This window comes from Typopeltis vanoorti, chromosome 10, assembly GCF_054136105.1.
Source record: "Typopeltis vanoorti isolate ZY-2024b chromosome 10, IOZ_Tvanoo_1.0, whole genome shotgun sequence".
Lineage (NCBI taxonomy): Eukaryota > Metazoa > Arthropoda > Arachnida > Uropygi > Thelyphonidae > Typopeltis > Typopeltis vanoorti.
The window spans coordinates 23,658,068-23,685,941 of NC_143558.1; the positions used below are offsets into that span (position 1 = coordinate 23,658,068).

Sequence of the window (27,874 nt, forward strand, 5' to 3'; positions counted from 1 at the left end):
ATAATAATAATAATAATAATAATAATAATAATAATAATAATAATAATAATAATGTATATGTAAACCCTTACTGGTAATTCACAGTACACGGGAAATATTATGGTGAACATGAATGGGAAGCACAAGTCAATTTTTAGCTTATTAATTTTAAAAAATCATATTACTTAAACTATTAAGAAGTATGTTTGATCATTTGTAATAGCCTCAGTCACGAAATTTAATAAGAATAACGACTGAACTGTAAAATGCCTTCAGTTTATCACAAACCCACACACACATAAGTAAATGATGTATAATATCAGCCCTGTATGTTTCGTGCGTTCGCCCGAGAAGATACATTTACAGGGGTAAGATGTGTTGGATTAATTTGTACTAGTAGTAGTTGAACTAGGCAGTTTTTATCTGTATTCTATTCTCATTACTTAAAGTACTGACCATAGAGTAAAAATTATTCCATTATAATATTTTCTTTCTTTATGTTATGCATTAAGTAGGTAAACTACACGAAGAATTTATATTCATATGTGGTTAGCCTTACCTTATTCAAATTCTGGATAGATCTACTCATCAAAATTTTCTCCGTGCTCACAATACAAATCATTTCTGGTAATGAAGTTCTCTTTCGTTTTCATGCAAGCTAATGATGAAAGTAATTTATGTTATCGTATGCGTGAAATAATTGAATTTAGCCAAAAAAAATGTATTGTTTCATCTTTCTTGGTTGTTGATCTTTTAATCTCGCTTCTGTCCAAATTTTGCAAGAATTTTGGGAAAAACTAATTAAGTCAACTTGTATAATAATGTATCAATAAAAAGTAAAAAGAAAAAAATATTATTTCTAGAATAAAAATAAAAAAAATTAACTTTATCGATATATTTCTGCATACACCATAAATAATCTAAAATGTTATTTTTATAAATAAAAAATCCATAAAATAAAAATCTATCTAAACATAAACACGTGAAAGATATTTCGAGTGTGTTACTTTGTTCTTATCCTTCAAGTGTTCAGTCACTTTTTTATCTTTTAGGTTATTATTCTTCATTTAACATGTCAGAGTAACACTTAAAACTAATTATACTGGAGTGGCAGAGTGAGACATCAATACACTTGTTTCAACCCCTACTTTCAAGTCTCAACATCCCTAACTAAATTAACATCTTAAGAAAACGTATACTTTATGGAGTCTAAAGACACTTCGATTCTTCATTAGGCCCACTTGACAGAATAAATAGCCTATTTTTTTAATACACAGTTTTCTACCGACTTTTGAAGTCCAAAAGAAACGCCTTCAAGAGAATGCAATATACAGTTGTTATAAAATTGGTTTAGAGAAGGCCATGGAATTATAATAAACTTCTTTTTACGCTTGCATTTTTTTAAAATTAATTTCATCCAAGCATAACTCCCTCATTTTATTCTTACCCAGTATATTATTAATTTATCATGAATTATGAATCCAACCTAGCAGTTCTTTTGTACTGTTTTTTATTCTGTCTTTCTTTGATACTGCCTTTTCAAGAGCTTTTTCTGTTGTGAATATCTTGAAATCCGATCTGATCAAGTTTATTTCGTTACTTGAACATCTTTCATTGTATCGTGAGGGCTTCGGATCTTGAATCTCTTACACTCATCATCAACTTCAGGTCGTCTATCAGATTATTTATTCATTTGTTTCTTCAATCTTGCGTTTCATCTTATTCTATTTTAAGTCTTAATCTTAATTTCCTATAGGATTCTATATCCTAGAGAAATTCTATGGATTCTATCCCCGAAAAATAGTCAAACACGCCGAAGAACACACTTTATTAAAATACTCTACATGGCAGTTTTTTTTCAGCATAATACCAAATAATTACTCACAAATAACCTCAGTTTTATGTCACGTTTGATTAAATTATCATCCAGTGTTTTTACGCTGTCTGGTGGATAGAAATTCCATCTAAAGTTTTCCCATTTTTTTGATCCTGTTTCATCCTTTATCTTAAACCTGATCAGAACTTCCTGCCCAGTCTATATTCCGAGGTAAACGTTCTTAGTTTAGAATTACAAAAATAATGTTTGGAGAAAATAAATAAGTTAAGATTAGATTAGCTTGGGTTATTTATAAATTTTGCTATCCGTATCTGTGATAGTGCATCGCTGTTGCATCTCTACAGCTGACCTGCTCTGTAACATTCAACTACTGCTCTTTGCAGTTACCGAGATTATTGGACCACATGTTTCTTGTCGTTAGCAGCGTCGTGTGTGTTTTCTGAAAGCGTACCTATGTAATTTCCGGTTATTTAAAGGCTCACTGATGCACACATGTGATCTTTTGGTAGAAGGAAACAGATCTGCTATTGACATCACTGAAATTGGATGCCTTATTTATAAATACCTCTCTCTCTCTCTCTCTCTCTCTCTTAGCATCGGTCAGGATTCATATACGCTACGCAGGGCTGCTAATGGAGTGCTTTTCACTGACATTTTGCCACTGTACAGCAATAACATCATTGTACGATGATGGATGGAGCAAAGTTTGCTAAAGGATTGAGAACTACTGATTGATACAAAATGTGTTAAATAAATACGGAAGACCTCTTGTTCTACAACGAAATAATATTTAAAAATAATTTATATTGTTCAGTTGGAGTCTTTTTAACGAATGTCTACTGCGTGAAATTAGTAAAAGGAAAAATAAAATGGTGTAATGTATCTTCCTAGTTTGTTTGTTGTCTTAGCTGTTGATCTCTTAATCTCGCTTCTGTCCAAATTTTGCAAGAAATGTTGGAAAAAAACTAATTAATTCAACTTGAAAGTGATATATGAATAAAAAGTAAAAATATAAAATTATTATTTCTAGAATGAGAATAAATAAAAATAAGTTTATCGATATATTTTTGTATACACCATAAATAATCTAAAATGTCCATTATACAAGTGAAGTTATCATCTACACTTTCCTTTTGTATCTTTAGTAAGTACAACCTATCATATCTCTTAATTTTATACTTTTAAGATCATACTTCGGATCATTTCTGTAGTGTGGTTAGCGAGTGTATAGGTGTTTAGCTAAGTGCAAATTGTAGTATCTGTTAGCTCAGTTATTATCGACAAAGCGTCTCATAGAGGCACTTGATAATAAACTACAGCAACTGATACAGAATAAACCTCGGACTGGGGTAAGAATAAAACACTCGATGGTGGGAATAGCTTAGGCGCCCCCCCCCCCCCCCCACACACACCAGCTATGGCTTTGCCGCCTACGCGAACCCTTGGAATCGAAGTTGAAGCCGACCTCGATGTTTGGCCAAAGCCCTCATCGAAAGCGTCGGCGCTGACCAGATTTTTGGTTTTACTCCATTTGGTGGTGGCCACTTCCAAGTAGTAGTAAGGAGTGAACAAACAAGAGACAAGCTACTTGCAGGATTCGAATGTAATAGAAAAACAATAGTCCCATTTTTGGTAGGGAGCATTACCAAACTACTTAGAATCCCCAGATTCCCTTTAGAATATATTGAAACCGACGTAAAGATTATCCACGAAATATTCGGGAAATGGGGCGTTGTACACAAAGTGGAAATCCGAAATGACGCAAAAAACCCCAAATGGAAGTCGGGTGAAGTCCACATCTCCCTCGAGATGAAAAAGCCCGTTCCCAACTTTATTATTATTGGATCTGCCAGAGTAATGATAAACTACCCTGGTGTAAAAAAACAATGTTTTAGATGTGGTGCCTTCACTCACCTTGGGGCAGACTGTCCTAGAGTGAAATGTAAAAACTGCCTCAAAGCAGGCCACAACCAAGAAAAATGTGAGTCAGCTTGCCTGAAATGTGAGGTCATTGACCACAAAGTGGACACATGCCCATCCAGAACCCTTGCTGAGAGGATGGGCGGTGCAATCACGCCAGCAACTCCACCAAGCAATGGAAATGACCCAGAACAGGAAGCTTCTCCTCCTTTCGAGGTTGCTCCTGATATAACAGAAATCCATACCTCCACGTCTAAGAAAAACTGTAAGGGGGAAAAAACTTCCACAAGCAGTAAAATCCAACAAGAAGAAACAGTCGTTATTGAAACCATCAATACTAATATAGAAGAAGGAAAGATGGAGGTGAACACCAACCCCTCCAAACGGCCATTAAGCCCACAGGAAGAAGAGTTGGTAATGCCCAAAACAGCAAAAGTATCTGAGACCGCCCACCCAGAAGTCCCTCACGCAAAAGCAGGGAAGACTCTAAGCCATCTCATTACAGGTATCCCAGGGGTGGCGGAAAAATTCAAAGAAGCGATGAAAAAAAATAGGAGAACCTGAACTCCTCCTCACAGGGAAACATGGATCTGACATCGTCAGCGCAAAATGGGGTGACATCTTCGTTGATGACATCAGCAAAAATCACCCCTGAGCAAGTAGAGGTATCCCAGGATATAGACGAGGAGGCAGCTTCGGCGTTCTTCATAGCTCTGCAAACTAGACATGGTCAAGGGAAGTGAGGTGGCCAAAAGAATAATAACTGCTCACAACAAAAGAAAGACACAGTAACCACCTTGTGGGGTTTCTGTACACAGCTTCACCGGTTTCAGCTATCACAGGTGGGGGAGGACCTGAGAACACGAGCGGCGAAGGCTTACAGCGAGGCGGTGCAGTTCCTTGTGAGCTGCATCACTCGGGCCAGATCCTTCCTCCACCTCTAAGTTTAACTTTCAATTTTTGCTTTTCTCTTACTTTTTTGTTTTTGTTTTGTTACATGTTTCCTTTTCAGGATTTTTCCTTTTTCTAAAGTGAAAAATCAACGACCGTTTTAGAAACTCCCCTGGTTGGCAAACAGCTAAAACAGGTCAGCTGAGGCTTCTTTAACCTACTCTACCACTATGCACTCTATCTTTATTTCCTCTCCTACTATCTGCTGACTCTCAGCCTATCTTACTCTACAGGCCGATGACGAAGATTTGTTGAACTCACAAATTATTATTATTATTTCTGTCAGAAAGTTCACCGTGTGGTGGTCGAGATAAGATAGCGTCTCTGCAACCCATGTCGTAAGAGGCGATTAAAATGGATGCAGAGTTTCGATTTCTCAGGTTTCTTCCGGAATTTTGCTTCTGGGGGTGGGGGGCTATATATATTTCGGGGGATTGGCCATGGGAGTGCATTTTGAGTCTCTGGGGAGGGTGTTCTCCGGCATGGCCCATGAGGGGCCTTGTCGGTGGATGCCTCTCCCTGGAATATGAGCGATTCTACTCGGTGGTGGGGTGCCCGTCACGGGGTTGGACGGTCTTTCGGCCAATATGGAGTGGTCTATGGATCGTCCTAATTTTTAGTGTTGCCTTTACTTTAATAGTGTCAGAAAGAGTCAAAACCCTTTGATGTTTTGAATGAGTTCGATAATCTATCACAGCAGCGCGAAAAAAAAATCAAAGGTTGTACAAAAGGGTGGATCGTTTAAAAAGAGGTGAGAAATCTCTTATTTGCAGTTAAATACAGAAGAAATAAATGCAACCAAATGCATAAGTGTAGTCAAATGGTATTGAAATAAATCAAGATCTCAAATCTGAACTTTTTGAAACAAATCAAAAACTTAAATCGGGACTTTTCGAAACAAAGCGATAAATTTTGATTTATGAATTTTTTTCATAGATCAAAAATTGCATATTTCAAAGTCTGAATTCTCATCTTCTTTTGATCATCTGGAAAAGAAAATTCAAATTTGTCCATTAAGACTAATTCAAAGAAGCGGTGTTTGCTTACTTAATAAAGGCATTCTGTTCAGATGTGATTACCTCGTATTATCGTCTGAGCAGAATGCCTTTAGTAAGGCATTGTGCTCAGACGATATTGAGAAGCTTGCAAACCGATATTAGTACAATGCTAAAATATAATAACAGGTGATTGATATATTTTACCTCTGTTACATTTTACCACCTATTTTGCTTTGAATTTTTTTTTATTAACGAAGATACAACTGTTAAAAGGAAGAAGAATTAAAACGTAATTGAATACTTGTCAGTTTAATCATTTTTCTTTGAAAATATTCCATGAAAATATCCCGCCTTTAAGTGGTATGTTATTTTGGGAAAGACTAAGAAGTCGCACGGATAGACATGGTCGGTTTGCAAACATATAAAACCGTGTAGCTTTCAGCACAACAAAATAATGGTCTGTATCTCTTTTAAAACAGTTTTTAAAGACAGTCTATACTCTTCAAAATTAAGATTGGTTTTAGAAATCAACTTTTGAATATGAGAAATTTACTAAAGCGATTTTTATTATATTTTTCAATTTGTTTAAGGTTTAGACCAGATTACATTAACCTTATTACTAACGTAAAATAGCAAGTCTTTTATGATAATGAAGCCGACGTTGTATTCCAGTTAATTAGACTCCCTTGGATATTTTTTGAGGAACGGATGACATAGCATCTAGTCGAGAACTTGGTGACGTAATAAGCATTACTAAATATTAACCAGCTATAATATTTAATTTAAATAGTAATCCTCGATTTAAATAATGATTAGTTTTTAATAACTGATTAGTGTTGTCTATAATTTCAGTAAGGGATACGACCAGCTGGCTTGATGTTAAATGAGTGAAATATAGAAGGAGTGCAGAGTAATGTATTATTATTATCTTGACTTTTGTGGTCAAGTAATGTTGTCTTAAGGGATTTGAGCTAGGATAGGATCGTTTATTGTTGGGATAAAAAGCTAATAAAAAGAAAGTAAAGATATCAGAACACAAACAGAATCTCGAAGAGAGAAATATCCTTGATGGCCTCGCGCAACCATTTACATGGAAAAAAAAACATTATATACTAGTAATAAAAACAACCCGTTAAAGTATTGGACTTAAGTTCAAACAAAGGCGCAAATGATACTAGCGTAATATTCTCAAAGACTTCCCTAGAGCCTCCAAATGTGTAAAATACTTAACTACGATAGCTTACAATCCTTCATATATTATTATTATTATTATGGGGCACTATATTATGTTACTATGGAGTCCTTAGACTTTAGGCATGGCCTATTACGATTCGAAACCGCGACCGCCTTGAGGATAAGGTGGTTAACCCTATGCCTCCTGGTTGCCCTATGTCTGTAGTTGCATATGTTCAAGGGCTGGTTTGTCTGTTCTGGGGAGGAAGAAAAACCCGAGTTTCCGGGTGAAAAAAAAACTTACCTTCGTATGAGAACGGCTAACTCACCTTTAGTTAATAGAGACCACATAAAGGTTCCTCACGCCTTTGATGGGACTCGAACCCAGGTCTTTGTGACCAAATGGCTTCGTCTATACTGACTGAGCAACGGAGGCTCAGAAATATGATACATAATATCGAAATTATTCCCATCATCTAATTGGATAGAAACTGTTACACTACATCGATGTCTGAACCAATGACCTGATGTTATGAATTAGGGATTAGGGTAACATCCCCCCCCTGCAATGAACCGGAATTTCTCCTAAATCTAAATCTAAATCTCATTATCAGAACTAAAGGTCTAACTATCTCTTTTTCTCTTATAACAAAATATATTCCGTAGGTCTCGGAGTCTTGTTAAGTTGCCTACTTGCATTTATGGTCCACGTATTTTTTTTTTTTTCATTTTTTTTAATTAAAATATCTTTAACATTTTAAGCTCCTTAAAATTTTTACATTATTAGATTACCATTTTACATGGGTAGATTGGTCGCTTCATTTATTAAAACCCGCATTTTTTTACGAATTAAAAAAAACAGATTTAAGGAGATAGCTGTCTCAGATCCGTATGTTGAACTACAAAGATCAACGCAATTTATGACTTTTCTCATTTGTTGATTGCGAAATCTACGTCTAATTTCTTCGTTCATTCATTGGTCCTGGTACCTACAGCTTTTTCATATATTCATTCTACGTCAGTTTGTGGAACTATCCGATTGAGCTGATATAAAATTGTTGGTATACTTTTTTTTCCTTCAACATGTAACCAACTTAATATCTTTCTCTAATTCGTTACTTTAGTGTTAAAACAAATACTTAAGGGAAAAATGAATCCCTTATTTCACCCATCTCGATTCATAATACATATTCTGAAGCAGAACATTATAATCACTATCTGCTGATAGTTCGGCAACCTGGTTTATATCAGACCACATCCAAAGGTTGCTTAATACATCAGAAACATAATCGTATCAGACGTTTTCTTAATGAGTACTTTATTGAAAATATTCCTTCCTCTTGGAGGTATGTTTCACATGTTGGTAAACCTTCTAGCTAGGATTATTCAATCTGGGAACTAAGACTAAGGAATAGTGACAACGTCCAAGATCATATGGATGAATAAAATAGACAGGAAAGTGCTGAAAAGGGTTGTGTGTTGTGTGTGTGTGTGTGTGTGTGTGTGTGTGTGTGTGTGTAGTGTGTGTGTGTGTGTGTGTGTGTGTGTGTGTGTGTTGTGTGTGTGTGTGTGTGTGTGTGTGTGTGTACAATAAAGTAGTAATTGAGGACAACAAGACCCTGTAGAATTAGCTGGATAAAAACTGATTGATGTAGAGTTTACCTTTACTCGGATCCGTATGTTGAACTGCAAAGATCAACACAATATAACTTTTCTCATTCGTTCATTGCGAAATCTACGTTTAAGTAGAGTCATTTGTAGTATCCAATAGCTAGACACAATGCATACCCTTGCAAAAACAGATGAAAAGTGAAGTAAGAGGCTTTACATTCGATGGATGAGCATTCTCTATCGAAATGTCTGTAAAAAATGAACACAATCAATGAACTATATTGAAATTCTGGAGAATTCTGTTACCTTTGCCATGCCCTTAATATCGAATGATCCAGTTGAATACCAAGATAATAAAGTACCACGTATACGCAAGATCTGTAGCTCCGTGATTTGATAAAATTGGGGTACAAAAATTGAAATGGCCAGTAAAGAATCCTGATCAAAACAATGTGGCACATTTACCAAGAATTCATGTCAGTTGAGGATGCTAGCATATATACATCTTCATTACAGAACTGATTACAATTTTGTTTAAAACATAACAATGATCTATTTCACACAGACATACCAACGTCTGTTTGTTGCTATAGTAATGGTTACTTTGATCTTTTAATATTCTTTAGCTAATCTGTAGCATGCGCCATCATTCAAATTGGATGATACCGCATACTAGAACATAACTGTATGGTTTTTCACTGTTTTATACATCACAACAGCGAGACTCAGCTATTAACATACAGTATGTGTAGAGAAGAACTCTGATAACTGTTAGAACTGTAATTAGATACAAAATCAATTTATTATACTGTTAACTAATGAATCGTAATAAAGACCACAAACTCCACTTGGCAGTAATCTGGCATGCGCTGTATATTATAATCTCGTTGTTGTGGTGGTCATTTCATGCCTTTTCTCCCATGATACTGTGATGCATCTGCGTCTGGCAGTCACTGTGGTTCTCTATTCGTTTTGATAAATGAATTGAGTGCGCTGAAATATTTCCAAGATCATCAGTATACAATGGCAACTGCAGTTGGTTCGCATAAGCAAATTTAGGGTGGTCAATGAAAGACGGGAAAACAATGCAATAATTTCAACTTGAATTTGTACAAGACGTATGGAAGAGGGAAACTGTGTAAGTCTTCTCTTAAAAAAACTCAACACAAGGAAACTGCAGAAAAGGCATCAGACTTAAAGAAACAGTAGGAAACATTAAGTAGAAATGCGATAAATGCGGAACATGGCTTACCTCTTTCCTTCTAGTTTTGTTACTATTCCCTACGGGAACTTCAATTAAATGTTATTCCAAAGGGGGGAGACCAAGTGTCGATAGTATCTAGAACAGTGGTTCTTAACCTTTTCGAAGTCACGGAACACTTTTGATTATAAGAAAAATGTGGGGAACACCGAAAGCATTAGAGTCATGAAACTAGCAATAAACATATGCATGGGGTTGCCTTTTATAAAAATGGAACTTATTTTAATGCGATACTTGAGCTTGTAAAAGTAACTTGAAATCTTTTCTTCCAATATTGTTAAATAGTTTGTTATAACGGAAATAATTCCCTCGACATTTTTATTATGGAGCGAAGGAAACATATCTTCTGTATGTTTTTGCTTTTGTGCGGTTTTTCTAAAAAATACTTTTTTTCTGAAAAGCTGACAATTTGTCAATGGATGTCAAAATATTTTCATTTCCCCCTTGGATACTTGTATTTACGCTAATTAAAAATATCGTTTAAATATTCTATTTTAGCACACCGAATATCATTTTGCAAACAGTTTACAAAAGCATCTGTACCTCAATTTTGAAAAAAAAGGCCAATAATTCATTCTTAAGTTCTAAAATTCGAAATAGCCCTTTACCCCTGGATAACCATCTTATTTCAGCGTGCGAAAGCAAAGATTCGTAGATATCCAAAGTTTTTTTTTAAAAAGGCCTGCTTTTAAAAGGTATTGACTTATCTTATTGTAATTTGCCATATTTACAACTTGGTGTAATACAGGTTTTAATATTGCCGGTAATGTTTTTGAAAGATGTCATGTTTCGGAATACTTTCCGAAAATCCTCCACCTCCATATTAAGCTGGCTAATTCACCATCAGCTGTAAAGTCCTGATAAAGATTAGGACTTTACAGTTAAAGTCAGTCTCGCAAAGGGCATTTGCAAGAGACCGACTCAACTACGAATATTCAGTGATTTATTACATTACTTACAACACAGTGCATTATATTAAGATATTGTTCATATTCATATCTTGATTTCATGACTGTTATTTACGTTTTTCATTGGATTCTTGTCTTCCTCGTGTAGTTAGAGCTTCGAGTGGTAGCCTCGTCCATTCATATCATACTTGGAAGCCTCTTGAAGTCATACATCGCAGCTATGCTATTTTTTTCATTATTTTTACGACCTAAGTAAACATATCCATTTACGTGTCATCTAAGATGCATTTTATAACCCTGTAGCATACTTTATTTCTTCAGTTATGTGCTTATAGCTCTGTACTCAGAAGCATTCTGTTCGTGTAGGCAGTTACATGACTCACTTCCCCAAATAGACTGCTGCGATGATGGAATTCGAAGATGGATCAGTTCCCTGGTCAACTAAGGAGTGAGAGATCTTGGTGATCGGGGTTTTAAGATGGGAGTCATTTTTGGTCATCGAAGAGGAACTATTTTTATCAGAACTGCTCTGTCATACTCTATCATTGTATGACAGAGTAGTTCACTAAATGATGTACTGATAGACCATCTAATAACTGGAAGTTATGAGATTAAAATATGGGATTCTTAGAAAGGAAACCAACTATATAATGAGTCTCTAAAATGCCAAGAAACAAAAATAAGTCGAGGTATATTGCAACTCATATTCATATCGTACGTGCTATAAGACGAAGAACAGGTGTTCATTCAGGTGGATTTATGTATAATCTAGAAAATCTACAGATTAGGGCCTATATTACAAGGACCTTTGCCTTAGTATAGATAACATAACATTTAGTCAGTAGAGGAGGCCCCTTAAAATTTAGGCTTGATGGCACAATAGCTTTAAATCTGGCCTTGTGTTTAGCATCATATGCACATGAGTTTTCAGAAAATAGGACAATATGACAATTCCTGATTTAGATATAGGGAAGTAGGACAATTCCTGATTTAAATAGTTTGATGGCACAATAGTTTTAAATCTGGCCTTGTGTTTTAGCATCATATGCACATGATTTTTCAGAAAATAGGACCATATGACAATTCCGGGTTTAGAAATAGGACAATTGGACAATTCATATTTAGATATAGGAAAATAAGACAATTCCTGATTTAGATATAGGAAAATAGGACAATTTCTAGTTTAGAAATAGTATAATAGGACAATTCCTGGTTTAGAAATAGGACAATTCCTGATTTAGATATAGGAAAATAGGACACTTCCTGATTTAGATATAGGAAAATAGGACAATTTCTAGTTTAGAAATAGGATAATAGGACAATTCCTGGTTTAGAAGTATGATAATAGCACAATTCCTTAGAAATAGGATAATAGCACAATTCCTGGTTTAGAAATGGGATAATAGAATAATTACTGATTTAGATATAGGAAAATAGGACAATTACTGGTCTAGAAATAGGGCAATTCCTTGTTTAGAAAATAGGATAATATGACAATTCCTTGTTTAAAAATAGGATAATATGACAATTCCTTGTTTAAAAATGGGATAATAGAACAATTCCTTGTTTAGAAATAGGACAATTCCTAGCTTACTAATAAAATATTTGTAACTTTCATAAAGTTCGTGAACAAGTGGAGATGGATTTGTGTTGTTACATTGGCAATTGTAGAAATGATCGTTCCAGTAGGATTCATTCTTATTAGTTTCTATTATAGCAATAATATTTTTCTATGATTCTCTTGTTCATAAGATTCTCTCTCTCTCTCTCTCTCTCTCACACACACACACACATATTAAATTGTTGTAAACGAATCTAAATGGTCGAACTGTGGTAGAACGTTTCATCGATAAATTCCAAGCCCAATTTTATTCACGTCTAATTCCTTTATAGATAGAATACATCCAATTTCTTGTGTATACTGTATTTTGCTCCTTTTTAAAAAAAAAAAAAACACCCACATGTTGATACACTCATGTAGGGTTCGAAACGAATTAATGGCTGCAATACAACTATAATGATAATAATTCTAAAATGATTTTTAAGGCGTCACTTATAAATTAACATTTTAAATGAAGGAAGTTTATTCTCAGTGCATAAGAAATTATAATTAAATGAAGCCCAAGATTTTTTTTTTTTTTTTTGCAGACCTATAAACCTTATAAACCGGCAGTGTAGTTATCTAAAATAGGGACTTGATTTTTAAGTGAATTTCGATATGATTTCTATAACTTACGATACACCACAACTAAAAAAAGAAATAAACGATTCTATAGGTGAAGGCTGACGCATGATAAATAGTAAAGAAAAAATCGTCAAGTACTTAACGGATACTCTCTTAGCTTTGAAGTAATAAATGTCTTCTATAATTGCTGGTTTCTTTGTGGGTACGTATTTTGGTATTTAGCGTAAATTTGTGGCCTTGTTGTGTGTGTGTGGGGGGGGGGGGGATAAATGCGAAGATTTATGTAACTACAACTAAAACATAACATATTTTCTCTCTCTCTCATTTTGTCTCTTATACACGCAAACTCATAACTGAATTTCGTAAACCACAGACACTTATGCATAAACAACAGTACATAATATTCAGGAACTATTTCCGAATAGATAGATAAATAGAATTGTATGCCATCGCTGTTTCATTGTTGTAGTGGAACGCGAACTAGGCTTCTAGAGGAACAGAAGGCGCGAACCACATACAGAGCTAACGATCCAAGAGCTGTCTGTAAGCCGAACATTTCTCCAGCACAAATTCCTCAGATGAGTGGGAAGCAAGAAGATTCCATCACCCAACGGCTCAAAATAACAGCAAAATCCAACGACATTGATTAATAGAAAACGTCGCCGGGAATGTAAGAAATGCATCCAAGCCACATTAACAGGTGTTTGGTCGTCTTATGTAACGCTATCTTAAGAAAAAATAGAACCAACCTACCTCTGCCATTAAGTCCTCCGATCTCCATACGAGCCGTAGATATCAGCACACCGCTAAACAGCCGACTGTCGTATCGTACCCATGGCCTTGACGTTCTTTGGCCTCAGTCGATAGACGCACCGTCTGTCTCAGGGCCCCATTAGGTGACCCCTGACACGTACCGTAAGTCGTTTCGGTCACACCACCCACATCACTTCATTAGGATATCCCCTAGGTCGACGTTTTCGTCACCTGTATGCAAATGATAAGCGGACAACTAGGGGGAGAAAAGAGGGAGGGCGTTGGAACAAACGAAAATCGGCCGAACCGAACCTGAAAAATGTGTGCGCGCGCGTTTTCACATTGCTCCAGATGGAAGTGATCACAGGCGCCCCGAGCGCTGCCGCTGCGTTCCACTCGTTCGCCTTTTGCCTGAGGGAACGCCCAATCCTCCTCGCCACTACGGGTGGATAGGGGGAAGTGCAAGCGTTGGGCTGTCCGCACGCGCGCGCGCGCGCGTGCAGGGAAAGAGAGAGACAGAGAGAGAGAGAGAGAGCGCCGCCTTGGTGATAAACGATTGTAGGACCTTTGGGGTACACATTCACATTGTTACATGTGCTATGATATTACGGGTGGGAAACCGTAGCCAAATTAGTTGGCGTTGCAAAGAGCTCCGGACTGTTGTCAGATGAGAACGATTAACAACAAGCGCTTTGCTTCTTTTTTCTTTTTTTTTTCTTTTTTTTTCCCCTTTTGTTGGTATTTACAAGTTTCCGGTGGTCTTCGGATGCTCAACCTGAGTGCTCTATTATTGCTGAGTGCAGTATCAAGAAGTTCTTTTCAACCTTCTCTTCACCTTATTGTTAAACTGTGCGCCATTTAACTCGAATGCGATCTCCGTTCATATTTTACTCTATTGTTCGTAAACGGCATTAAAATTTGCATTTTTATTTTTACTACTACTCGTGAAATACACTTTATATTTAAAATCAACTGAAATTGGCATATTTTTTGCTTGTTGTGAAAGTAAACAAAGAAAAAATTTGCATTATGCGCTTTATTATTGAAATCTATTGAAATATGCATGTTCTGCACGAGTTTTATGACATGTGCATTTTATTGTTTGAAAATGAGATTGCCAGTTCTGTATATCGTTTCATTTTATTGGTTAAATAGCAAGTATGGGACCTCGTGACACGCACTTTATTGTTGAAATTGAAATCTACAGGTTTTATGTGCTAATTTACTTTACTGTTGAAACTGAAATGTACAGAATTTTATGTGTTAATTTGCTTTATTGTTGACACTGAAATGTACAGGTTTTATGTGCTAATTGACTTTACTGTTGACACATTGAAATCTACACGTTTTATGTGCTAATTTACTTTATTGTTAAACTGAAATCTACATTTTATGTGCAAATTTACTTTATTGTTAAACTGAAATCTACATTTTATGTGCAAATTTACTTTATTATTGAAATTTAGTGAATTTTTGAGAGTTTATGCTCAGTGCTAGAAAATACAAACGTATTGATTTTGAAATGTGGAGGTGGCATTAGTTTCTAAGGCCTTAATTCGAAAACAACTACTCAACTGCATTGGTGAACCGAAGAATATGAATCGGATTATCATTGTAATCCACTGGTGATCTGTTGTAATATCTTGATCATCTTTTTACTTCTATTTTTGCCCCTGGTTTGAATAATCTTTGGGTCTCAGTACTTACATAAATTATATGCTAATTTATGTAATTTATAAATACAAAGGAACAATAATGATCTCTTCTATACCCCGCATCAAGAAAGATGTTCTTTGCGATAAAGGACGAAGCTAGTAAGGGTTGGATTGGGTAAGATTGCTTACAATTACGGTCGAAGCAGCTAAGGCTATGAGGCCATTATATTGTGTGCACGTTCTTCCGGTGGAATGGCCTGTTTTGGGGGGGGGAGATAAGAATCCCCAGCTTCCTGATGGAAAACCACTCCCCCTATTTGGGTGTGATTCGAAATTCGGTCTTTGCACACTAGAGGGGGAGAGGAAGAAAAAATAAACAAATAAACCTAACTTTGGTTTGACTATATATTAAACTTGTCTAATCCTTATCCCACCAAAGGTTTACAAACTTTCGTGGGTGGATTCGCATCAAGTGTTATGTCTAAAATATAGTCTGATGCTAATATATAAATTAAATGTGTTCTGGTGATTTAGGAATGTAAAACGTTTGTTTCCGGAGTCAAAAAACCCACCCCCACCGCCCAAGACCAGATAACTCAATTCTGAGTATCATAATCACATCTTTACGGGATTTGAACCCAATTTTTTTAAAAAAGCAAAGGGTTTAAATGGATACTCATCGCTATCAAATCATTCACAAGTATGAATATCACCCATTGAAAAGCTGAGGATTTGTAGTTGAGGTTGATCTCCATAGCGAATATATTTTCCTGAACCTACCTAACGCAATAGTGAACTACAGATTCTCAACATTTCAACGGGTCAGATTCATATACACATTATTAATAGGAAGTGTGTTCGTATTAACAGAAGGGACAGTCAGGGCCGGTTTTATCATTAGGCGAACCTAGGCCATCGCCTATGACTTCGGGCGATTGCCTAAGACTTCGGGGCGTCAGATTTTGCTACATAGTTTGGGGGAAAATTACAACCTTGGAAAAAAATTGGTAAAACCTTGATTAAAGTTTGGTTTTCTTTTAAATATATATGAATTTCAAAAAAGTACATATATATTATTACATAATAAAAAATAACAAATTAAAAAAAAATTGTATTTAAGATGTAATAATTTCCTTGCTATACAGATATTAGGAGCAATCATATATGTATATAAATGTATTGGTTTTGATTAATAAATTTTTTAAATGTTCATAATGATATTATTTTTATAAATATCTACATATGTACGTGTGCTTGTGTGAGTATGACAATATGTATACAGAGAGACAATGTATAGGGGCGTCTAAATTTTCTTTGCCTAGGGGCAGCAGATACTCTCAGAACGGCCCTGGAGACAGTTGATATTAAACTGGGTTTTGGTTGGTATCACATCGTTATGTACCAATGCATGCAGCTTAAAGAATAGACGAGTTTCAATTAACTGAATTTTATCGTAGACATTTGCGGTCATGACCTACCGATTGAGTTCTTGATATTTAGAATGAATATTTAGACACTGCGACATTGAATTAACATGCCAAGGAGTATTACTAAATAAATAATACGGGAGTTATTGATAGGAGAATAATGATGCTTATAATACAACGATAGTAAAGTTTTGAAATAAATTCGTGATATAAATGAAACCATATAAACATAACCAGCAACTTTGCAACCTCGGCAACAATTTTGAATGAGCCCCGCCTACTACAATTAGAGAAAAATTGAATAAGTATTTTGGAGGATCTGTTGTTGTTGTTTGGAATTTGTGACAATGTATTATGTGTGATAATTGCCTGTGTTCTTTGGCTGGTTTGCCTGTTTTGAGACATGAAAAAATCCCTTCCATCTCCGGCTAACTTACCTTTGATGGAACTGGTTGGAAGCGTCTTCTAGACGGGACTCGAACCAAGGTCGTTTCAATCAAAGGACATCCTCGATTCCAACTGAATGAATATGCGAGCACTGAAAGTGCTGAGACCATATGGTTATGGTTTTATTATTAAACTTAGCAGCAAGTTATAATTTAACGGTAATGAATTCGGTTTTCCAAAAGAAGTTTAGTAGATGGTGGACTCATATTTCTCCTGATGGAGATAGCAAGACGAAGCTCGACTTCAATCTCTGTCTCAATGCAAGCCTATTTACCACTGTACAGGCGCTCAATAATTTTAGATTTAGCGCGGATTTAGAAGGGAATGATCTCATTATCGAACCAGAAACACGGGATTAAGTGTATCAACCAAATAAGCCAAATGTTAATGCAATAGACCAATAAAAAGAAAAATACAAAGAAATGTTAACAAAAGTGGTTGCTTTTCAATTCAAGATCATTACAACGCTATGGAAACTATTATTAAATCTTCAATTAAACCTCTAAAAAACTAAGATAATAATAGATGAAAGAGAAATACTAAATAAAAACTTATTACATTCACCAAAAGATAAAATTAAATGTGCAGAATTTGACAAATTTGTCAAAAGAGAAAACGAAAATGATCTGATCCAAGACAATTCATTACGAGTGAAATAAAGATCTAAGGCAATAAAAAATAGAACCTTACTGAAGAATTTTCTGAAGGTAAAAAATGGATTCCCTGTCTTTTAGATAAAAATGGAAACATAGCAAACAATAGAAAAGAAATTTAAGGCATCAGCAATGATTTTTACAAAGACCTTTATACAAGACATACGGACGGCTAGTGTGCGTAGCTATATATGCTACCATACTAAGGATTATTGAGCAAGGTGAAACAAGCCATATACAGTAATTGGATCGCAGTCAACAAATAGGCATGTGGGAAATGTCAACGTTCTACTGATAACAAAAATAGAAATCAAAACTGCTATCAATGAAATGAAACGCAGGAAGTGTCCAGGACCACATGAAGTGTGGTCTTATTACCATTATTACAACTTATTACCATTATTTCTTAAACTGTACAATAGAATCCTAAAAGATGAGACTTTCAATCAATGGCTGAAATGAGAAATAATCCTTCATCACAACAAAAGCGTAAAATCGGATCTAAACAACTACAGGCCTATAAATTTACTAGCACCCAACTATAAAATTTTGACAAGAATAATCCTCAAGAGAATTTGTAACCTGGACTGTGAACAATCGTATGAACAAGCAAGTCTCAGGAAACAAATTTTACAATAGACCATCTCCACACAGTTAATCAAATAGTAGAAAAATATTTAGAATACAATAAACCTTTATATATTGACTATAGCAAAGCATTTGATTTCAACGAACATTATCCTCTTTACTGTGCTTTGAAAGACATGGGAATCGAGGGAAAATATACCGTGCTACTTCAAACCATTTATGAAAATAGCGAGGCATCTATCAGGTTGGAGGGAAGCGGTGATTTTTTAGGATGGGGGGGATGTGTGAGAGAGAGAGAGAGGGGGGGGCATCAAACAAAATGATTCCATTGCTCCTAAACTTTTTACAGCAACCCTGGAAGCTATTTTCAGGATCTAGATTGGGACGATTTAAGATTCAGTGGAAGATGTTAAGCAATCTACGTTTTTGCAGATGACGTCATTCTGTTTGCTGAAGATGGTTCGTAACTTATTCTGATGCTCAATGAATTAAGCATAAAAAGCAAGGAAATAGGCCTAACAATAAGCTATCATAAAACAAAAATACTGACAAACCATGAGCATATTGATGTTGAAAATATTATAATAGAATATGTAGAGAACTACAAATACTTAGGACAAATGATATCCATGTCAAATCGCTTTGACTTTGAAATCCAGAGCAGAATCGACGGAATGAAGCATTAGATGAGAGGGAACCTCCTCGTTTGCTAAAGAGAAAATGATTAGATATAATTGTCCTGTCCAGTAATCTCGGATTAGGTAGAATAAGGAACAAGGACATAAAAGACCTAACCAAAATAAAAGACGTCATTTGGAGAGCTAGGAAATCAAAATGGGATTAGGATTAGGAAGGCCACTTAGCAAGATATGAAGATGATAGATGGTCTAAGAGAGCAACAGAGTGGCTGCCAAGAGAAGGAGTCAGAAAACCTGGAAGATTAAGAAGATGGATAGATGACATGAAAAACGGCTCGGTGTCACATGGACAAGAGTGGCCCAGGATAGCAGAGTGGGAGAGGTTGGGGGAGTGACCTTTGTCCTGGTGGGACATCTAGGCTAACAACTTAAAGGTGCAACAACAGGAGGAAATAGCTGATGCCTTAAATCAATAGACAACCAATAAAAATGGAATTAGGGATGATAAATCTCCTTGGAAGAGAAATAGATGTGTCATGATCTTCCCTTCTTATTGGATTTATTTGTAATAGTTGTTACACTTCGTAAGGATAGTTCATCACAAAAAACTAGAGAATTGTTAATCAGCTAGCCTCAGTTTTATAAACAAAGTAATGGAAAAAGAATTCAGAATTAATCATTTTTCTGTATATAATATACATTATGATTTGTGTTGTGGCCGGAACTTGCTGGCAGTTTCTAAGACAAGCACAAATATTTTTCATAAATCTTTTGAGTACTTAGCAACAAGTAGCTACAATAAATTCCCAAATGAAATAAAATCAATAACCTTAGAATGTGCTTTTAGAAAAAGAATGAGAGACTACCTCATTGGGCTAAATAAAGTTGACTTTTGTTTTAGACGTATATTATAAGAGATTACTATAACTAGTATATATTATGTCTCAAGTATCGACTGTAGATTATCCTAGATATAGCGTATAATATCTCTGCATAAAAACATGTATTTTTTTAAAACAAAAAAGATAAAATAATACAAATAATACAAATAAAAAAGATAAAACAGATAAAACATTTGTTAGAAAATACTTTGTTATTGCTTATTGAAAATAAAAATTTCCCTATAAAAGAATGCAACAGTTAGGCTTAAAATGCAACAATATGAAATAAACCAATGGACTTAAAAAATACAACTGACCTTGGAATACAACAATCAACTGAAAAACCTGTTGTCAGACGACAAAAAACTAACAATTTTTGTAGCTTTTTTTGTTGTCTGTTTCTGCCACTGGCTTCGCCTGCCAATTTCCAGGATTCGTTCTTTGTAATGAACATATTAACTCTTTCATTCCCATGGTAACAACCTCGTTCATTTCCATGGTAACACAAGTACGTAGATTTCTTTCAGCCATCAATGCATCATTTACCACTAGTATGTAATGAATTCCTTGTGCATGTCAACAAGTCCTTCGTATGGTAAGTTGATCAGTTAAGTCATTTTCACGCACTGTTCCCCATAAAGTGTTTCGTCTTCGCTTTTTTCATCAAATATCCGACGGTTTTTTTTTAATGGCCACAAAGAAGCGAGGACCATTGATTTCCATCGCAATTCCATTTTAATTCTATTCGTGTTCCCAAAGACGCGATTATGAGCCATCGGACCAGAGCGAGATTTCATCAGATAACTGTGCTCCCAGAATAGATTTCTTCTTTTCTTATTCTTCTGCTTTAATCGGTACCAATCTAAACGCTATCAGTCACCGAGTGTCAGTAGCGGAGTTAGCTGCCACCAAACAAGGGATCGTTACGATGTGGAGTCAACGAGGGAAAAAAAAAAAGATTTGTTTTAAAGCTACTAACGTAGCGGTACTTTTAATTCGGTTGATGGAAACTTAATGAGTTTTCAGACCCTCCCTTTGGAGATTGCATACATCGAAAAGGGGAAAAGAGGGCCTTTGTAAAAGTGATCATTTGTTTACAGATTTGTTTTAAATTGAACACAGTAATCACAATAGAGCCATATCTCCACCATTACGTTTTCCAAAAGCCTCTTATTGTCAACTTAAATATGTTTTACGTATAACATATATGAAGTCACATGACAAAATTGTCCAATTGAATATCTGCATTACAAACATTAACTACAATTCGCATTAATTCATGTTTGATTTACATATATATGTTGAAAGTAAATATTTGATTAAAATATATAATTAATATTTATTTTGTTTAAAAGTTTAATAAAAATTTCTTCAATTTTAAAATATTTCTGGCTGTTAAATCATTTTTAATGCATACACCAATTAAAATAACATATATGAAAAATACATAAGTTCCCGTCGTTGTTCCGTGTAAAATATAATTTAATTCCTTGAATTATATATATATATAATTTATATATATATATATATATTTTATATATATATATATATATATATTTTATATATATATATATATATATATATATATATATTTTATATATATATTTTATATATATATATATATATATATATTTTATATATATATATATATATATTTTATATATATATATATATATATTTTATATATATATATATATATATTTTATATATATATATATATATATTTTATATATATATATATATATTTTATATATATATATATATATATATATATATATATATATATATATATATATATATATATATATATTTTATATATATATATATATATATATATATATTTTATATATATATATTATTTTTTGTTTAACTTAATTCAAATGCTTAATATTGCATTGAGAACCAGCTGTGATAATTTTTCTTGAATTCATTCACACTACCTGCACTCAATGCTTTCAAAGAATGCATTCCAATCAACTTCTATGGATGCCCTCTCATCTTCTCCTCACCATCCATAAAATGAAACATTCAATCTACTGGTACCATGCGTTATCCTTTAGAAGTTTGTAGGTCTCCATCATATCACTTCTCCTGCGTGCAGTGTCTATGGCTCATATATTCTCATTTTGTCCTTTTAATCTCCAGTTTACGATAAATCGCCTTTAACACGTTTCTCTAAACACTCAAACACTCTCCATTATATCTCCATCACTTGGGAAAACAGAGGCTCCAATTTTCGAGCAATAGTCCAAGTGGGATTGTGTTAAGGTCTTGTAATTTTATCCTTACATGTCAATGTTCGTTTCAGCATTGCAGTCATCGTTTGAGTTGTATTTATAGTCTTTGTAATATAGTCCTGAACTTCAACTTCCTATCTACTAACACTCTAAGATCCCTAGCCCATCAGTTTCTTCTAGTACAATCCCACCAATATAATATGACACTGAAATCACACCCAAGTACATGACTTGACATTTACTGAAATTGAACTAAGAACAATTATCGTTTGTCTACAAATCCAGCCTACTGAAATCATTCTGCAAGTGATGCATGTCAGTCACATTCCTAATTACCCTGCGTATCTTTGCAAGATCAGCAAACAACTGTCGGTCTCATGGAAGGATTTGACAGCATTTGAAACGCCACTGGTCACCTTAAATCTTGAAAACACCACACCCTAAATACACCTTATGATATTTGTCTAATACAAGCTAGCAGTTTATAACTCTTTATCCTCCAATTTATGCAATGGACTTCCGTGATGTATCCTGTCAAACGTTTCAACAAAGTCCAACAGAATAATAATGTATGTATCCATTCCACTTGTCTAACTCAACCGTAACGTTAGTGTAAAATGTGAACATGACTTTCCCTTGCTATACAAAGTATAGCTTGTCTGTCAATCCTATTTCATATGCGATCTCTTATCAATTTTCAAATTCTTCACCTCTACGCGAGAACTACTGATAGGTGGACAGTTAGATCAGTCTTTGTACCATGACTTGTGCAACGAGGTTCTTCCCTTTGCTAAGACTATAGTTATAACTAAGTCAAAGATACAGCTAGTTGCCAAACATTCTTTTAGTATCCATGTTGATATCCTATCAGTCCTATCGCCAAATTCTTATTCGGTTTATGCAAGGGTTCTAGTACTTCCAACCCATACACCTCTGTTTATTCATCGAATGTAGAAATAGCAATGTGCACTTATGTTACATACACCTCGTTAATGGTAATATGTACATAATAGTTGAGCGATCTCTTCTGTATCTGCTAACCGAATACTATTCACATTCAGTAATATTATTCTTTCACATTCATTCTTTCTTTCACTTATAGTAACGATGGAATTCTTTTGAGCGGTCATTAGCTTGCAGGGTCGGTTTCTTTTTCATAGTCAATTGTCCGCACTCTAGGCTTAAGTCTCTGTATGGTTCTTATACACCTCTGTCCAAAACGAAACCGAGCTTTTCGAAAATAGAAGAAACTAGTGGCGACACCTGTTGTATCGTTTTGTCGTCGAGAGCGGCAACCTTCGTTGGTGTTGTGTCAACTGTTTATGACATTTGTTTCATTAGAAGTCGAGTTATAGTGCCAAGATGACAGTGTGTTTTGATGAACGGTCAGTCGTCACGTACGCGACGAATTCTCGCTATCAATCGCTTCAAAACTTCGAAGTAAAACTCATCATTGACTGTTTGGCCAGGAGGAACGAATTCGTTGCGGATAATGCCCTTGGAATCGTAGCGACTTTTTTTCGGATGCCCCTCTTCTGGTGGTCTCCACTCAACACTCTGGCGCTTTGTTTCGGGCTCATACTCAAAACACTACGTTTCGTCACCAGTAACGATCGTTTCAAGGAAGTTTGAGTCCTTACGAGCGGTTTTAATGAGGTCCTTGCAGTGTTCAATTTGATACATTTTTTGGTCGTCCGTCAACTTGTGGGGGAATCGCGAATTCAATTTACGAAGGCCCAAACTCTCGGTCAAAATGTTGTGCACAGTTGACTTTGGGAATCCCCAATTCATCTTCAGTCAATCTCACGGACGATTTCGGGTTTTGATGAAATCACGCACTTTTTGGATGTTAACTTCGCTCAGTCCAGTTTTTGGACGGACGGGCTTTTCGTTGTCCTCAAGCGTCTCACGACCACTTTGAAATCGCTTAAACCACTCGTAAACTTGAGCATGGGATAAGCATTCACCACCGTATGCTTTTTGAAGCATTTGATTTCGGTAAAACATTTACCAAGTTTAACACAAAAGTCAATCGCAACTCTCTGTTTGAAACTCATTTTCCGACCGTTGGTCAAAACCCACTGTCACTCTTGGCACTAGAACTCGGCTTCTGATGAAACAAATCTCATAAACAGTTGACACAACACTCATGAAGGTTGCTGCTTTCGACAATAAAAAGATACAACAGGTGGCGCCACCAGTATCTTCTATTTTCGAAGAGTTCTGTTTCTTTTTGGAACGAGGGTGTAATATATTTTCATATCGGACAATTCTTAGTTAAATTCCCTTATAATCAGGTCTAACACTGTTTGACCTCGAGTTCCACATGTTACATGCTGCTTGGGAAAGTTAGCTCGCAAGAGTTCAATAAATTCGGCTTCGTTCTTCTCACCAGATTTCCTTACTACCTAATCAACTTTCTCATTACCATGATGATTACTGATTTTGCATCTATTCAGATTATTTGGCGATGTATTTCATCGTTCTAAAGAGATCTATAACAATATCCCATCATACAGTAACGAACAAATTAATTCGAACACTCACATTTCGAATAAAAGTTTTGATTTCCCAACAAAATAAGTATGCACATTCAACTCGAACTCTACCTAATAAATTATATGTGCTCCTCTGTTCCTAATAAGTTAATTAATTCGCTTAGGCATGGAATCTACCAACGTAGAATACATTTTTTTTTTACTTCTGCATCTCGAAATCATACTTTTATAATGGGTTGTATTAAGTTCTCCTTTATATCACAATTTACGTTTCCAAGTCTCTGTTTTGCTATGGCCCACAAATATTCTATTGGATTAAAGGAGATAGGTCACTGAAGCTTGGATGTTGTGATTTTTGAGGACCTCCTTCACTTTTTCTGAAGTGTGGTGTGGAGTGAGATCCTGTTGGCAGATGAGTTCTTTGTCTTTCTTGATACGTAGGACCACTCTTTTCTCCAATATTTTTATGCATTGGTCGTCAATAGGCACAAGTGATCCTGGACCATCATGCGTAAAACACCCCAGAACATCTTCTTAGCTGGGTGTTTAGAAGCTTGTTGAAAATGGACAAGAGAAGTCTTCTCAGCCGCTGATTTGCGAATATAGGGTACTCGATCTCCTTGGACAAATAAATAGCTCTAATTTGAGAATATGACCTTCCACTTCTTAACATTCCAATCTTTATACACTTCTGCCCACTGGAGCTTCTCTTCCTGCTTAGCCTTTGTCAAAAGTTGTTTCGTTTTGGTCTGTGGGCAGTCCTCCATGCTTCCAACAATCTTTAACTGACCGTCGTGTCAGAAACAATCCCACCAGCTGCCAAGTCTCTATTTAAGTCTACAACAGATAATCTTGGATTCAGTTTGCTTTTCCTAACTGGTAAACGATCTTGAGTAAGTGTAGTTTTCCTTTTTCGCCCACATTTTCCTTTTCTGTCAGGAGAAAACGTACCTGTTTCCCTAAACCTCTTTAAAATTACATTAACAGTATTCAAATGAACATCACACTCATTAGCAATTTGTCTTTGAGTCATGGATATGTACTGAGAAAGCGTACATATTTTTGAACGCTTTCTTGGAGATGTATACATTTTATAGCTCTACAAAATGAATAAAACACTACGAATATTAAAAATTTACCAATTTCAGACCTCGGACAGAGCGAACGTGAACCTCAGAACGCGACAACAAATAGCATTGTCTCAAGTTAACACGCATTAACGGTTGTGTAGATCCGTTCGTTTTTTTAAAACTTTTTTGATGTTCATAATACCAACAAATGAATTTTGGATTTACTACCGGTGCAATTAAGGCCATGAGGCCAGTTTATCTGTGTGTGTGTGTGTGTCAATATGTCAATGTCAATATTCTCTCTCTCTCTCTCTCTCTCTCTCTCTTGAGCTCTTGATTTTTCCAATCTGTCCTTACATTTAGGCTAAAAAGGACCTAACTGCATGAAAAGAGAGAATATCAGAGGTCTTCCTATTATATGGAAATTACAATGTTCTGTAGAATAGAAAGCAGCTGAAGCGTAGTGTAATCGTGCGCTGTTTAAAAGTGGTTAACGCGGTTCCCCTCTTATGACACGGTAGCGACCATGCAAACGCTAAGGTTTATCGTTGTTTAGTGTCAAAGTGTGAGAATGATCGAATTGCAGTTTTATGACTCCTGTTCAAAGAAATCGCAAATGAAAACTATTCATCACCTGCTAGGTGACGTAAATGGGCAAACAATGGAAAAGGAGATAAAAATAATGGAACCGAGGATAGAGCAAGCAATCTGATTACTGATCATAACAAGGTGACGAATACATTGGACAAGGGAGATGCATATATAGTAATATATTTAGATTTTGTAAAGGCTTTCGACAGATTGCCACATGACAAATTACTAGCTAAATTGTAACCAATAGGATTGGATGTAGATTAGTGCATTGGACTGGAGATCGGCTGTCTGATAGGTATCAGTGGATTGTGTATGAGGAAGTGATATCCTAGAAGGGGAAGGCCACTAGTGGTGTCCCCTCAGGGTTTTTTTGGGGGGACATTGTTGTTTACTTTGTATGTAAATGACATTGGTAAGGGCTTAAGTGGTGATATTCAGTTGTTTGCAGATGATGCAAAGTTGGGTAGAGTTATGAGAAGTCGAAACAGATGTTGTAGCTTTGCAAGAGGACCTCAAATAGACTGCCTGAATGGGCAAGTGTGTGGGGATGTCAATGTTGCAAAGCGTAAGATTTTAAAATTTGGGAAGCAAAGATGGGATGCAGTGTATTCGATTGGTTGTGATATTTTGGAGGAGATGAAAGATTTGAGGGTTGTGGCGGATGGTGACTTGATGATGGTGATGAGATGAAGAGGATCCAGAGACGATTGACTAAGGTGGTTTCTGGTCTCTGGAACGTGGAATATGAAGACAGACTGAGAGAATGCAAATTACAGAGTCTAGTGGATAGAAGGCATGATCGAGACGTATAAGTTGATAAGAGGTAATTACAAGATTAGCGTGGATGAGATTTTTCATAAAATATCTGGAGACAGGGGTAGAACGAGAGCCCATCCCTGGAAGCTGTATAAGATGGTCGTGAACAAGGGGGATGAGGAGCAGTTTTTTTCATGGAGAGCGGCGGGTGATTGGAATACATTACCTGAGAGAGTGGTGATTGCAGGGACAGTGAGTGCATTTAAGTTTAGGTACGGTAAGCTGTGCATGTGAGAGTGGGACCTCCCATGATGATTATCTTGATTTAATGGAGATCCAGCGATAATAATAATAATAAATAGTTCTGAGAAGAAACTAAATCAAACTACAATAATTAGGCTATGGACAAAATAGTAGATATGAAGCAGAGAGAAAAGTCCCAAATTAATCAGCCTTAGTACACGCCAAATAAATTAAAATTGATCAAAACATTTCAGTGTTTCATTTGTAATATTGTTCTGCATCCTTTACCTCAAAACGTTGCAGGATAATATTGCAAGATAATAATAACTGCAATCTTAAGTTCTTAAAAGAACTGGGCGATGGACTGAGTCCTTGACTCTTTATCCCTTCATCTGATTGAATAAAATCTGTGTGGATGGAGTGTTATTGAGCTAAAAGCTCTAGTCTTGGCTGGGTAACGGCAATAGCCGAGCCTCAGTTAAAACTTCATTGGCTACAGCATTGCCATTCGTTACCCTGGAAGTTCTAAAAAAGGACTCATTTTTTTCTTTCTGACCCGAATTCAATAACTACATGTGAAATATTATTGTTTTAATGTAATTTAATGTGTA

At 35.5% G+C, this 27,874-nt stretch overlaps 1 pseudogene across 1 annotated transcript in view; it reads right to left on the reverse strand.

Moving 5' to 3' along the window:
- LOC150102229 (muscarinic acetylcholine receptor DM1 pseudogene) overlaps positions 1–13,647 on the reverse strand; it is a 217,027-nt pseudogene extending 203,380 nt beyond the window's left edge. The window contains exon 1 of the transcript XR_016548937.1: positions 13,577–13,647. The product of XR_016548937.1 is annotated as a muscarinic acetylcholine receptor DM1 pseudogene (transcript). The remainder of the gene's footprint in view (positions 1–13,576) is intronic.
- Positions 13,648–27,874: the final 14,227 nt, after the last annotated feature.